Source organism: Macaca thibetana, chromosome 6 (assembly GCF_024542745.1).
Source record: "Macaca thibetana thibetana isolate TM-01 chromosome 6, ASM2454274v1, whole genome shotgun sequence".
Lineage (NCBI taxonomy): Eukaryota > Metazoa > Chordata > Mammalia > Primates > Cercopithecidae > Macaca > Macaca thibetana.
The window spans coordinates 157,048,542-157,061,312 of record NC_065583.1 but is presented as its reverse complement, the minus strand read 5'-3'; the positions used below and the strand labels follow the sequence as shown (position 1 = coordinate 157,061,312).

The window sequence follows — 12,771 nt, the reverse complement described above, 5'->3', positions numbered from 1 at the left end:
AAAGTGAAACTTAGATTCAATGTAATACGAATAAAAAATCCGACATTGTTGAATAATTTGATAAGCCGATTCTAAAAGTTATATGCAACAAAAACTGTTCTAAACAGTTTCAAACAATTTCAAAAAGAAAGAAGAAAAATGTGGGAGAACTCACACTGATTTTGTGCCATTATAAAACTACAGTAATCATAACACTGTAGTAATAGTATGTACATTGTCAGTGGTACCAATGACAGTCAAGAAATTGATAAATACATAAATGCTCAAGTGTTTATGGACAAACTAGCCATAATAATTGAGAAAATGAGAGCATTTAGACAAATGGTGGATCCACTGTAAATTCATATTAAAGAAAATTAAACTTGACCCTTACCACTCATCATACATAAAATATGGCCCAAAGGAAGCCATAAATATAAATATAAAACCTTGAGGTTTAAATATATAAAACTAATAAAGGAAATTTTTGTTACCTTTTGTTTGGCAAAGAATTATTAGAAAAAAACACAAAATATTAAAACCATAAAAGAAAAATAGCCAACAAATTGTAATTTTCAAGAAAATGTTATTTGAAAAACTCATTAAATATAGCATTTATTAAGAAAATGAAAAGATAAGACACAAATAAGTGAATATATTCCAAACATGTACATCTAATTAACTCATATGTCCACATACGTTAAAATATCAAAATCAAACAATAAAAATCTAAACAAGTTTATAAAATTTTGCAAAATCCTGAATAGGAAATCCACCAAAGAAGAAAATACAGATTGCACATGAAAATATTTTCAACATCACTTCTCTGTGGTGAAATGCAAATAAAAACAACAATAAGTTGGCACCACATACTTATTAGAATGAGGGGAAAAAATACCCTGGCAACATATGTGAAGGACGTGAAGCAACTGCTGATAGTAATGCAAAGCTGTATAGCCAGTTTGGAAAGCAATTTGGCATATTTCCATAAACTTGAACATGGTATTTTGTTTAACAATCCCACACTTAGCCATTTACCCAAGACAAGTTAAAATGTATGTACACACACACACACACACAAATTGGGCTGGGCACGGTGGCTCACACCTACAATCACAGCACTTTGGGAGGCCGGTGGAGGTGGATCAGCTGAGGTCAGGAGTTCGAGACCAGTCTGGCCAACATGGTGAAACCCCGTCTCTACTAAAAATATATATATAAATTAGCCAAGCATGGCTTCTTGAAAAGAGTAACTCACAAGCTTGACTCATTAACGCAAAAGCTTCCTGAAAAGAATGCCTCAAAGGAGTCCACAGTGTCTACTTGTCACTCTCATTACATTTGAAAAAGGTAAAACTATAAGTAGTTACCAGGACTTGGAGGTGAGGGAAGATAAATCACTGCAAATTTAACTTTTGTGGATGAAGGTTGTGGAAAGTGACTAGATGCCTCTGCAGAATTCATTATGCTTTACACATAAAAATGGTAATTTTACTATGTAAATTGCTCCCCATGAAACTTGACTTGTTAACAAGAGTGATATATTCTGAGGCATTAAATTTGTAGCCAGTGGTTTCTTTTTTCTGTCATTTTCTTAAATAGACTTCTCTTTGACAAAATTTTTCCAATGCATCATTCTAACAAATTTCTTTAAAATGAACTTTTAGTAACAACATAAACTTTATTAATGTATTGCTTCTATTGAAATAATAAATACTATAAATTATTGAGAATATTCCTCATTTATGCTTGTCACTGGGTTGTTGACATCAAGGTGATCTGAAGCAATAGTTAAGAAATAAAAAAAAAAAGAGGGAAAAAAAAGATAATCAAAGAACCTTCAGTCAAAGAGACTGGTGTTTCCTGATTAAGTATTACAACATTTGCAATTTACTTTCAAATAGTTCCAATAAGACAAAATCACAAAATTTAAAAGGCAGGAGCAATAAGTTATTGTTGTATTATTCTTTCTCTACTTGAATATTTTCATCATAAAAATTGTAAAAAAAAAAAAACCAAAAACTGGTTTCTTTAATAACATAGCACAAACCAAAAAAAAAAAAAAAAAAAAAGAAGTGCCTTATACATAATATCTGATGATTAACATTTTTATATTTTCATTTCCTCTATCCAGAACTAAGGTAAAAACAGAAGACATTCCTTATCTTTAACTTTTGACAACATAATCATATATGTGTGAGTGCCTGGGTTTGTATCTTGGTTCATTCATTATGAGTGTCATATTTTCATTTATTTGGGAGTATTTGATTTGACTTAGTAGTATGTAGTGTCACTTATGATTTAAAAGGCACATTATGGCAGGTGGGTGAATAACAAGAAGGCTAAGTTTAGGACACAAACACAAAGGAAGCTAAGGTTAGGATCCAAAGAAAGCTATTAAAATACCCCAGGTAAGGGGTGAAAGTTGTTTGAAGTGGAGTAGAAATGAGACAAACGATAAGAAATTGTTGACTTATAAATAGTTTTTAAAGGTATAGCTGACAAAAGTTTCTAGAGGATTGGATGTGGAACATGAGAGAGAAGAGAAAAATGACTGCATGCTTTATATAAGCAAGCTAAAGACTACTGTCATCATTCCAAAGATAGATAAGACATCTGAAGAAGATTGAGGGAGAAATCGGATTTTACAGAGATTTACTTGCAGCGTGTCAAGTTTGAGACCTTCAGGAGCAGATATTAAAGTGGCTAATATGGAATGCAGGGGAAAATAACATTGCAGCTGCAGATTAAAATTTGAGAGTTATGAAATCTACGAGGCTGAATGAAATCACCATCGCAACAACTCAAGATACATTTGAAGTCTAAAACTTGGGGTCCCACCACTCAATAAGTAGAGAAGTGAGGAGGGACTAAACAGCATGCAGAAAGAAGAGCCAAAGAAGGATGGAGTCAATCAAAAGGATATTATGTCCTTAAGCCAAAGAAAGAGTCTTTTTCTTGAAAGAGTTGTTAATCGTATCAAATATTGATGCTTCGTTGAGTAGAGAAATGAGAATTAGGCTTTGGATTCTGCGACATGGAGGTTGAAAATGATAGTGCTGAAGTATCGAAGTCAAGAGTCTCGTTAGAATGGATTTAAAACAGCATGGAAGAAAAGAGTACAAACTGTAAACAGAGTAAATTATTTCAAGGAGTTTTTCAGTCAAAAGAATGAGATAACAGTTGTACTTGGAGGAGAATATTAGATCAAGAGATGTTTTCAGCTTTTGTTGTTTTGTTTGCTTTGCATGAATTAATTTTATTTTCAGATAGAAAATAAAGCATGTTTTTGAGGACAGGGAAATCATGCTTTAGACAGTGAAAAATGAGAATTCAGGAAAGAAGATGAAATAGAAAGAGCATTGTCTCACAGCAAACAAGTAAGAACAGCATAAGGTCATGAGAAGGAGTGGCCAGAGACTTGGCATGGACAGTGCATTTCAGGAACCTGAAGAAAGCCATATTTACAGATATCAACATCTACTAGCTAGGCTGATAGATAGGATGGCAGAGGAATATGAAAACCCTTTTCTGATTGTTCTTATTGTATAAGTTTTTGGAGAAGCAATGTTATCTTATACAATACACATAAGGAAATTGGAAGAGGTATTAGAAATTCAACAAAAAGAAACCTATAAAATAAATATCTAGCAATGCTGTATAAAATTATTTGAGTGGTTTGGTTTCTTTTGAATAAAGAAACTTGTTCTAATTGTCTTACAATGTGACACTAACACTGGGATATTGCGATTAACAAATCGTCAAATGTATTCGCACATTAAGTAAATGTGGTGGATATTGTGATTGTCTCATGAAATTGCTCCTTATTATGTAGAATCTAAAAAGGTTTGAAAGGAGTTAACCATAAGTAATAATAAAAATATGGGCCTGATGGTCCTGAGTCAGTGTCCACATGCCTTTCATTTTGCCACAATAATTTATCCATGTATGGACAAATTTCATGTATTAAATACATTTGTTAAGGCAGTGAAAGGAGATTAATACAAAAAACAAAAAACCAAAACACAAAAATCCAAAAGCAGCAACATTTTTAATGGCTACGTAAAATGACAATTTATCTCCCCAGGTTGTGAATGAGAATGCATGAACCCAACTTTGGCATCACTCATCTTATTACCATGTTACAAGTTAACATACAGTTTGTTACTTCTTACTATAATATAGCAACATGAAGGATAAAGGTGATGTTAAAAAATATTCAGAAAATGAAAAATCAGGGAGAATTGGAGACAGAGAACTGATAAAAGCAAACTCAGAGCTTAATTTACCTACGAACTTTACAGATACATGAGCCAATAAATCTCTTTTAAATTTGAGAACAAATTGAATTATTTTTTCCTTGTGTGCTTTTTTACATATAAGTGAAAACATTCGAACAAATTCTGGCAGCCACCTCCAAGGCAACACCAATTATTCCAGCCTGTATTCATATCCTTGTATAATGACTTTCCATATCTAATAAGGTTTTCCATATTTAATATTATTAAATACAATACTGCAGAAGTAACAATGTGCGATTTCTGAGGCTAGGTCATAAAGAAGATGGTTACCTTCAGGTCACTCATTCTCGGGTAACTCACTCTGAGTTGGCCAGCTGCCATGGCAATCAAGACACTCACCAGTCCTATGGAGGAGTCCGTGACATGAAAAACCGAGTTCGTTGCCAAAAACCAGCACCAACTTGCTAGCTATGTAAGTGAGACATGTTGGAAGTGTCTCCCCCAGGTCCAGTCACATTTTGAAATAATTACAGCACTAATCAAAATCTGGGTGACAACCTCGGAACCTGAATCACCCATGTAAGCTGTTCCCTTATTACTGACCCAAAGAAACTCTGTAACACACTATAGTTTATTAATGTTTTATATTACTACATTATGAAGCAATCTGTTACATGGCAATGGATTGATACCTATATGTATACACAACATTTCTAAAAAGCATTTTGTTTGATTACTTTTGATTATTGGTTAAGGCAATACTGACTTCTTTCTGTGCTATTTCCTTTGTGCGCTAAGAAAAAGTGCCAATTAGGATCTCTTTGTGTGCTAAGGGAAATTGCTAATACAATCACATTTGTGGAAGACAAATTGCATACATCAAAATAAGCACATTGACAATAACAAAATAATGTTTATAAACTATAGGGACTTAAAAATACTCACTCTGAGGTAATGGGTTTTTATATTGTTAGATGCAGCTGCTAACCAAAAATAATTTCATATTAAGGGCAGCAAGGAATACAATCACAAACACTACATTTCATTTCTATCATCTGACATTAACAGTTGGATTCCATTTGAAATTTGTGGATTCTAGTCTTTCAATATGTTTGCATGAGAGTTGAGAAAAAAATAACTAAAAAGAGTCAATGAATAAAGAAAACACAAACATTGGTTTGTGGACTGTTATGTATATAATCTTCATAAAGAAAAAGTGAAAAAGACAGCTGAAGCAATGCATACAATATGCACTTTTTGTTGTTTCACTTGTAAATTCCGGAAATAGCAGAAGCTTTCAGACACATTGAAAGTTTTAATAAAGTATAATCTCCCAAACTTTGGCTCTTTTGGAAGTTTATCTGTTATACAAGCAATGAATGCTTAGAGTTTCCTTTTGGTGAATTGATCAGGTCAAAGAAATTTTTACATTTAGTGTATAGAACAAGGTTAAATAGGATATTTGCATTAAATGAAGAATAAACTGTGTAGTGAATCATGAAGTTGTTAAGCTGGTATGATGGGTAGAGAAATTAGGAGCAAAATATATTTATGTATTTAACACAATTTACTAACCACGTTCTGTATACCAAGACATTCACTAAGTATTTGACAATACTATGATGAACAAAGATAAGTTAGACCAGATTTCTAAACTTGACATGGTTACAAGCCCATAGAGGTGAAAAAGATACTATAATGAAATGTGATAAGTGCTATACTTAATGCATGCACAACGTTTACCTGTGGAAGAAAAGAAACTGTATATTTGTCTAGGTTGTTGCAAAAAAACTTTACAGATGTGACATTTTAAACAGTTCTTGTAAGTAAGTAACTTTGTAAAGCAGAGCAAAATGAAAACAGGTCACTGAGAGATGAAAGGATTATGAAATTATTGAAAAACCCTGGCCTGTGTGGGGACTATGACTAAAAACACAATACACATTTTTCAGAGGATTAAGCTGAAAACTGAGAGGGCTGAGTCTTGTTAAGGAAATCCATCCACGTGGAGTTTATTTCTTAGACCATCAAGAAACGTTTATGTGTCTCTGCGCATGTGTTTGTCATAGGATTGGAACTAAATGGAGCTACGATTTAAATCAAATTGTGGTTAGAAACAATGTTTCTTAACCTTAACCTTAACTTTACATTAGATTCATATAGGGCAATGGTCCTTACACTTTAGCATGAATGAGAAACACATGGAAGGCCTGACAGAACCAGGGTTTCTGGGCCTCAACCACAGAGTGCCGGATTCACTAGATTTGGGCCGAGGCCTGAGGATCTGCATTATTAGTTCCCATGGAACACACTTTGAGAGCTACCAGTTTGGAATGTAAGATGCTGAGGACCTTCTTCAGGAAAAATGAATCTCAGAATCTCAGATAAGCAGTGGGTATAACACTTGAGGGGACTCAAAAACATAATGTGTAGTTAGGTTTGAGATCCAGATATTGCGAAATATCACTCAGATAACGGTGTGAATGATGCAGTATATGGTACCATGATGGTTAATTTTATGTGTCAACTTACCTGAGCCATGCAGTGCTCAGATTTATATAGTCACACATTATTCTAGATGTTTTGGAATGAGATTAGCATTAGCATTGGGAGACTGAGTAAAGCAGATGGTCTTTCATATTGTTGGTGGGCCTCATTCAATCAGTTGAGGGCCTGACTAGAACCAAATTACTTCCCCCCAATGACAGAGAATTCTCCTGCTTCACAGCTTTGCATGAGCTTTTCCTGGCTCTATAGCAGTCGGCCTGCCTTCGGACTCAAAGTGGGATAGAGTGCAGATTTGGGATTTGTCAGCTTCCATAATCACGTGAGCCAAATTTTTATAATAAATCTTTCTGTTCCCCCTCTCTCTTTCTCTCTCTCTTTCTCTGTCTATTTCCATATCTCAATATATGTACATATATATGTGTCTGTGTGTGTGCACACACACACATCCTCCCTATCACTCTGTTTCTTTGGAGAATCTTAACACACAAATTCAGACACATTTGGATTCAGAAGAGAATATGCAGGGCAACCTTTACTTATCCCTCAACTCAAGACTGAATCCATGCATTATCCTCTCTATGAAACCTTCACTGATCCCCTTAGAGTGATTAAACTACCATTTTGTAGCCCCCTAAAAAAACTCTCTTATCCCTAAAAATCCTGTTTCCGCAGTAATTTTCCAAAATGCAATTATCTACTTACCTTGTCTTATGAATTACACTCAAACGCCTCAAAGGCAAAATAATATTCTCAATATCCCTAGTGTCTAAAATGCCACACTGCCTAGCAAGTATCATTTATTAATATATTCTGCATGAGTTAATTGAAAGATATTTTAGGATAAAGATGATAAAGTACCCAACACCAAAATACTGGAATGGGAGCTAATATATAGAAAATTGTAAGAGGTAAAAGAAAGATGAACATAGTCAAATGTCACCAAGAAATGAGGGAAAGATGAAAGGTAAAAAGTACTGATAGGTTTTGGTTATCAGGCAGTCATTGATGTCTTATTTGTAGGTCCTAACAAAGAGTTGGGATGGAGATATGCGTAATATGCATTATACCAGGGATGCATAAAGGGAAAATTGAGTGACAGTATGTAAGTTTGAAGGAAAGTTTATTATCCAGTAAGAATCTCATAGCCATTGGAGAAGAGCTCATTCCAGCTGGCACACGATCTCAGCCTTTTGAGACCTTAAGCCCACCTGAATTTCTGACCTACAGAAATCTTATTATTATCTGTTACACAACAATAGAAAACTAATTCAAATTACCAAACAGCTGTATTATAGATTGCATAGAGGGAAGGTGGTGTTACCCACTGCAGAAACGTTCTGCAGGTCTTTACTTGGAAAGTACTTTTCCCCAAAAACTGTGATATATGATGAGAATACAACAGTTTCTAGGTCTCTGACCATAGACAATATCTTGAATTTATCATCCTCATAATGTTATCTTTACAATTCCAAAAGTTAATTTCTTTCACAATATGAATTTCAAAAATAAATAACAAAATAAAACTTACTGAGTTAAAAGAACCTGACCAATGACTGGGCTCAGCAAACATCAGCTTCCCTAAAGGGTCATATTAGAATAAGTACAGATTTAGGAACTGGAATATTTATATTGGTATCTTGTATGACCCTGAAACAAGGCCTGCTCACAAGAAGGAAGAAGCACTGTTTTCCCCTTGCCCTCATTCCTTCCTAGATACTGCTGCAATGCCTCACCTGCCCAGAGGAGGCACCTTTCTCTTGTTGACATAAACCCCTAGGTAGGCTAAAAAAAATACTTACAAACATTCACTACTGAATGTCACTTCACAAAACAACTGGCTCTTCAGAACCTGTACATTAAGACGATTTTTAAAAATACAACTTGAAAAAGTATCAGCTACCCTTCCAAAACAGAATATATCAGAAAATACTTGGGTAACGTGGCTGATGTTGAGATTAAGGTTGACAAACAATTGTACCTGGCAATGTTCCTGATGACATTAACAGGCAATTAAGCCAAGTAATCAGTGCATGCATTTCATTTCTAAATACAGTCTCCCAACATGGCTATAAAATCTTTACTAGTGCTCTTTCTTTCTATACACCTATTTATGATTAGAATTAAATTATATTTTAGTAATGCTCATTGAGGTGTTCTCCAAGGTTGTTTTATTACCATCTAAAAACTCAGAAAATTACAATTTTGTACTGCTTTACTTAGTAGATATAGATCAACTCAAACTCCATATAAAGTATTGCACATAATAAAAATATACCTATATTTTACCAAGTAAATATATAATCAGGATGTTACTTAGTAAAAACAGGCATTTATTTTGGTGATGATTGCAAATAACATAATTTTTATGAATGCATGAACTCATATATATTCATAAATTACATTCTACTTAATGCAAATATTATTTGGAGTGAGGTAGCGAATAAAAATGAATCAAAAGCATGGCTTCTGATTGAAATGCTTCTGGAGTTGATTCTCTTTTCTGAAGAAGTAGCTCAACACCCTTGTATTAGTCTGTTCTCACGCTGCTAATAAAGACATATCTGAAGCTGGGGAGGCCTCACAGTCATGGCGGAAGGCAAATGAGAAGCAAAGTCACATCTTATGTGGCAGCAGGCAAGAGAAAGTGTGTGCAGAACACCCCTTTATAAAACTATCAGATTTCATGAGACTTATTCACTATGATGAGAACAGCATGGAAAAGATGAGCTCCATGATTCGATTACCTGCCACCTGCTCCCTCCCACAACATGTGGAAATTATGGGAGCTATAATTAAAGATGAGATTTGTGTGGGGACACAGCCAAAGCATATTATTCCACTCCTGGTCCCTCCCACAACTCTTGTCATCACATTTCAAAACCAATCATGTCTTCCCAATGATCCTCCAAAGTCTTAACTTATTTCAGCATTAACTCAAAAGTTCACAGTCCAAAGTCTCATCTGAGACAAGGCAAGTCCCTTCTGCTTATGAGCCTGGAAAATCAAAAGCAAATTAGTGACTTCCTAGACACAATGGGGATCCAGGCATTAAGTAAGTAAATATAGCCACTCCAAATGGGAAAAATTGGTCAAAATGAAGGGGCTATAGGCCCCATGCAAGTCTGAAATCCAGCGGGGCAGTCAAGTCTTAAAGTTCCAAAATTATGTCCTTTGACTCCATGTCTCACATCCAGATCATGCTGATGCAAAAGGTGGGCTCCCATGGGCTTGGGCAGGTCCAACCCTGTGGCTTTGCAGGGTACAAGACCCCTCCCAGCTGTTTTAAGGGCTAGCATTGAGTGTCTGTGGCTTTTTAAGGTGCGCAGTGCAACCTGTCAGAGGATTTACCATTCTGGGGTCTGGAGGGCGTTGGCCATCTTCTCATAGCTCCACTAGACAGTGCCCCAGTGGAAATTCTGTGTGGGGACTTGCACCCTACATTTCCCTTCTGTACTGCCTTGGCAGAGGTTCTCCATGAGGACCCATCCCAGCAGCAAACTTCTGTCTGGATGTCTAATGGTTTCCATATATTCTCTGAAATCTAGGAGGAGGTTCCCAAACCTCAGTTCTTGACTTCTATGTACCCTCAGGCTCAACACCATGTGCAAGATGCCAAGGCTTAGGGCTTGCACCCTATGAAGTCACTGCCCAAGCTATACCTTGGCCCTTTTTGTGCCACAGCTGGTGCGACTGGGATGCAGGGCACCAAGTACCTAGGCTACACACAGCAGGGTGCCCTGACCCAGCCCGTGCAAGTCTCTGGGTCTGTGATGGGAGGGTCAGCTGTGAAGATCTCTGACATGCCTTGGAGACATTTTCCCCATTGTCTAGGTTTTTAACATTTGGCTCCTTGTTACTTATGCAAATTTCTGCAGTAGGCTTGAATTTCTCCCAAGTAAATGGTTTTTCTTTTCTATCTCATCATCAAGCTGTAAATTTTCCAAACTTTTATGCTCTGCTTCCTCTTGAACTCTTTGTCGCTTAGAGATTTCTTCCACCAGATACCTCAAATCATCTCTGTCCAGTTCAAAGTTCCACAGATCTCTAGGGCAGAGGCAAAAAGCTGCTAGTCTCTATTAAAGCATATTAAGAATCACCTTTGCTCCAATTCCCAAAAAGTTCCTTATCTCCATCTGAGATCACAACAGCCTGAACTTTATTGTTTATATCACTATAAGCATTTTGGTCAAAGCCATTCAACAAGTTTTTAGGAGGTTCCAAACTTTCCTACATCTTCCTGTCTTCCGAGCACTCTCAGTATCTAGGAAGTTCCAAATTTTCCCACTTTTTAAAATCTTCTTCTGAGCCCTCCAAACTGTTTCAACCTCTGACTGTTACCCGATTCCAAAGTCACTTCCACATTTTCAAGTATCTTTGCAGCACTACCACACTCTATTGGTATCAATTTACTGTATTAGTCTGTTTTCACACTACTGATAAAGACATACCTGAGACTGGGTAATTTATAAAGGAAAAAGGTTTAATGCACTTAGTTTCACATGGCTAGGAAGGCCTCACAATCATGAAAGAAGGCAAAGGAGAAGCAAAGTCACATATTACATGGTGGCAGGCAAGAGACAAGAGTGTGCAGGGGAACTCCCCTTCATAATGCCATCAAATCTCCTGAGATTTATTCACTATCATGAGAACAGCATGGGAAAGACCAGCCCCCATGATTCAATTACCTCTCACTGGGTCCCTCCGATGACATGTGGGAATTGTGTGAGCTACATCTCAAGATGAGACATGGGTGAGGACAGCATCAAACCATTTCAGCCCTCATAATTTTTTTCTTGGATATATTTTTCCCATTCATCCCTTTATTTCTTAACTAATTTTTAATGAGTCCTTATTATTTAATCACCATTTAATTTGTTCTTATGTTACTAAGGATCCACGATTGCTAACATCTGGCTATTTTGAAGACGAAAATAACCAGAAGTGATTGCAATTGAACTCACTCATGGATTCTTTAGAGCACCCCTTTAAAATGAATTAGTGAAAAGTTACTTTTACAGAGATACTATGTTGAAAAACCAATCCAAATGAAAGTCACTTGAGCTAATTTTGTAGACACCAAAATCGAAGTAGAATAAAAAACACTGAAATAGCCTCATGATTGCTATATAATTAAGGGCAATAGAAGCATGCATAAACTACAGTGCAATACCACCTCACACCACTAGAATGGCTATAATAAAAAGACAGATAGGAATATATGTTGGTGGAAATATGAAGAAATTGGAATATTGCTGTCAGAAATGTAAAACAGTGCATCCACTCTGGAAGACAATCTGCCAGTTCATCAAATGGCTACACATAGAATTATCATATGAGTTACCCGCAATTTCACTCCTAGGCATATACTCAAGAGAAACGGAAACATTTCCACTACTTTCACACCAATGCCTACAGCAATATTATTCATATTAGGAAAAAAAATGGAAACCAGATGAATGTTTGTCAAGTAAAGAATGGATAAATATGTGATATATCAATACAATAGACTAATTTTGGCAATAAAATTTAAGTACTGATGACACATACTATAATATGGATAAACATTTAACACACCAATGCTCAATGACAGGAACCTGTCACAAAGGACTACCTATTACATGATTCTTTTATATAACAAAGCAATAGCAGGCAAATTTATAGAGATAGAAAGTAAATTAATGGCTTCCTGAATTAAGGTGAGGCAGTGTGGGGGATTATGACTAAGTAATGCAGAATTTTTGTTTTTTTTGGAGTAATAAAAATGTTTTGAAATTGGTTGTGGTGCTGGATGTACAACTCTGTGAATATTCTAGAAACCATTGAGCTATACACTTTAAAATGGTACATTTTATGCTATATGAATGATATATCAATGAAGCTGTTACAATTTTTAATGTTTTAGATCCTCCGAAAGAAAAACAGAACGTGATTTTACTTTATATGGCACTATTTTCAAATGTGAAGTATTCTTAAACTCTAATATATTAATGGTTTTTCATGAACACATCAAAACATTTCCTAAATATATATATATAAACTCTTC

General features: G+C 35.5%; 1 protein-coding gene across 11 annotated transcripts in view; it reads right to left on the bottom strand.

The window, feature by feature from the left end:
- The window catches only part of CDH18 (cadherin 18), a 1,131,397-nt gene that overhangs the window by 60,947 nt on the left and 1,057,679 nt on the right, over positions 1-12,771 (bottom strand). The window lies entirely within an intron of this gene.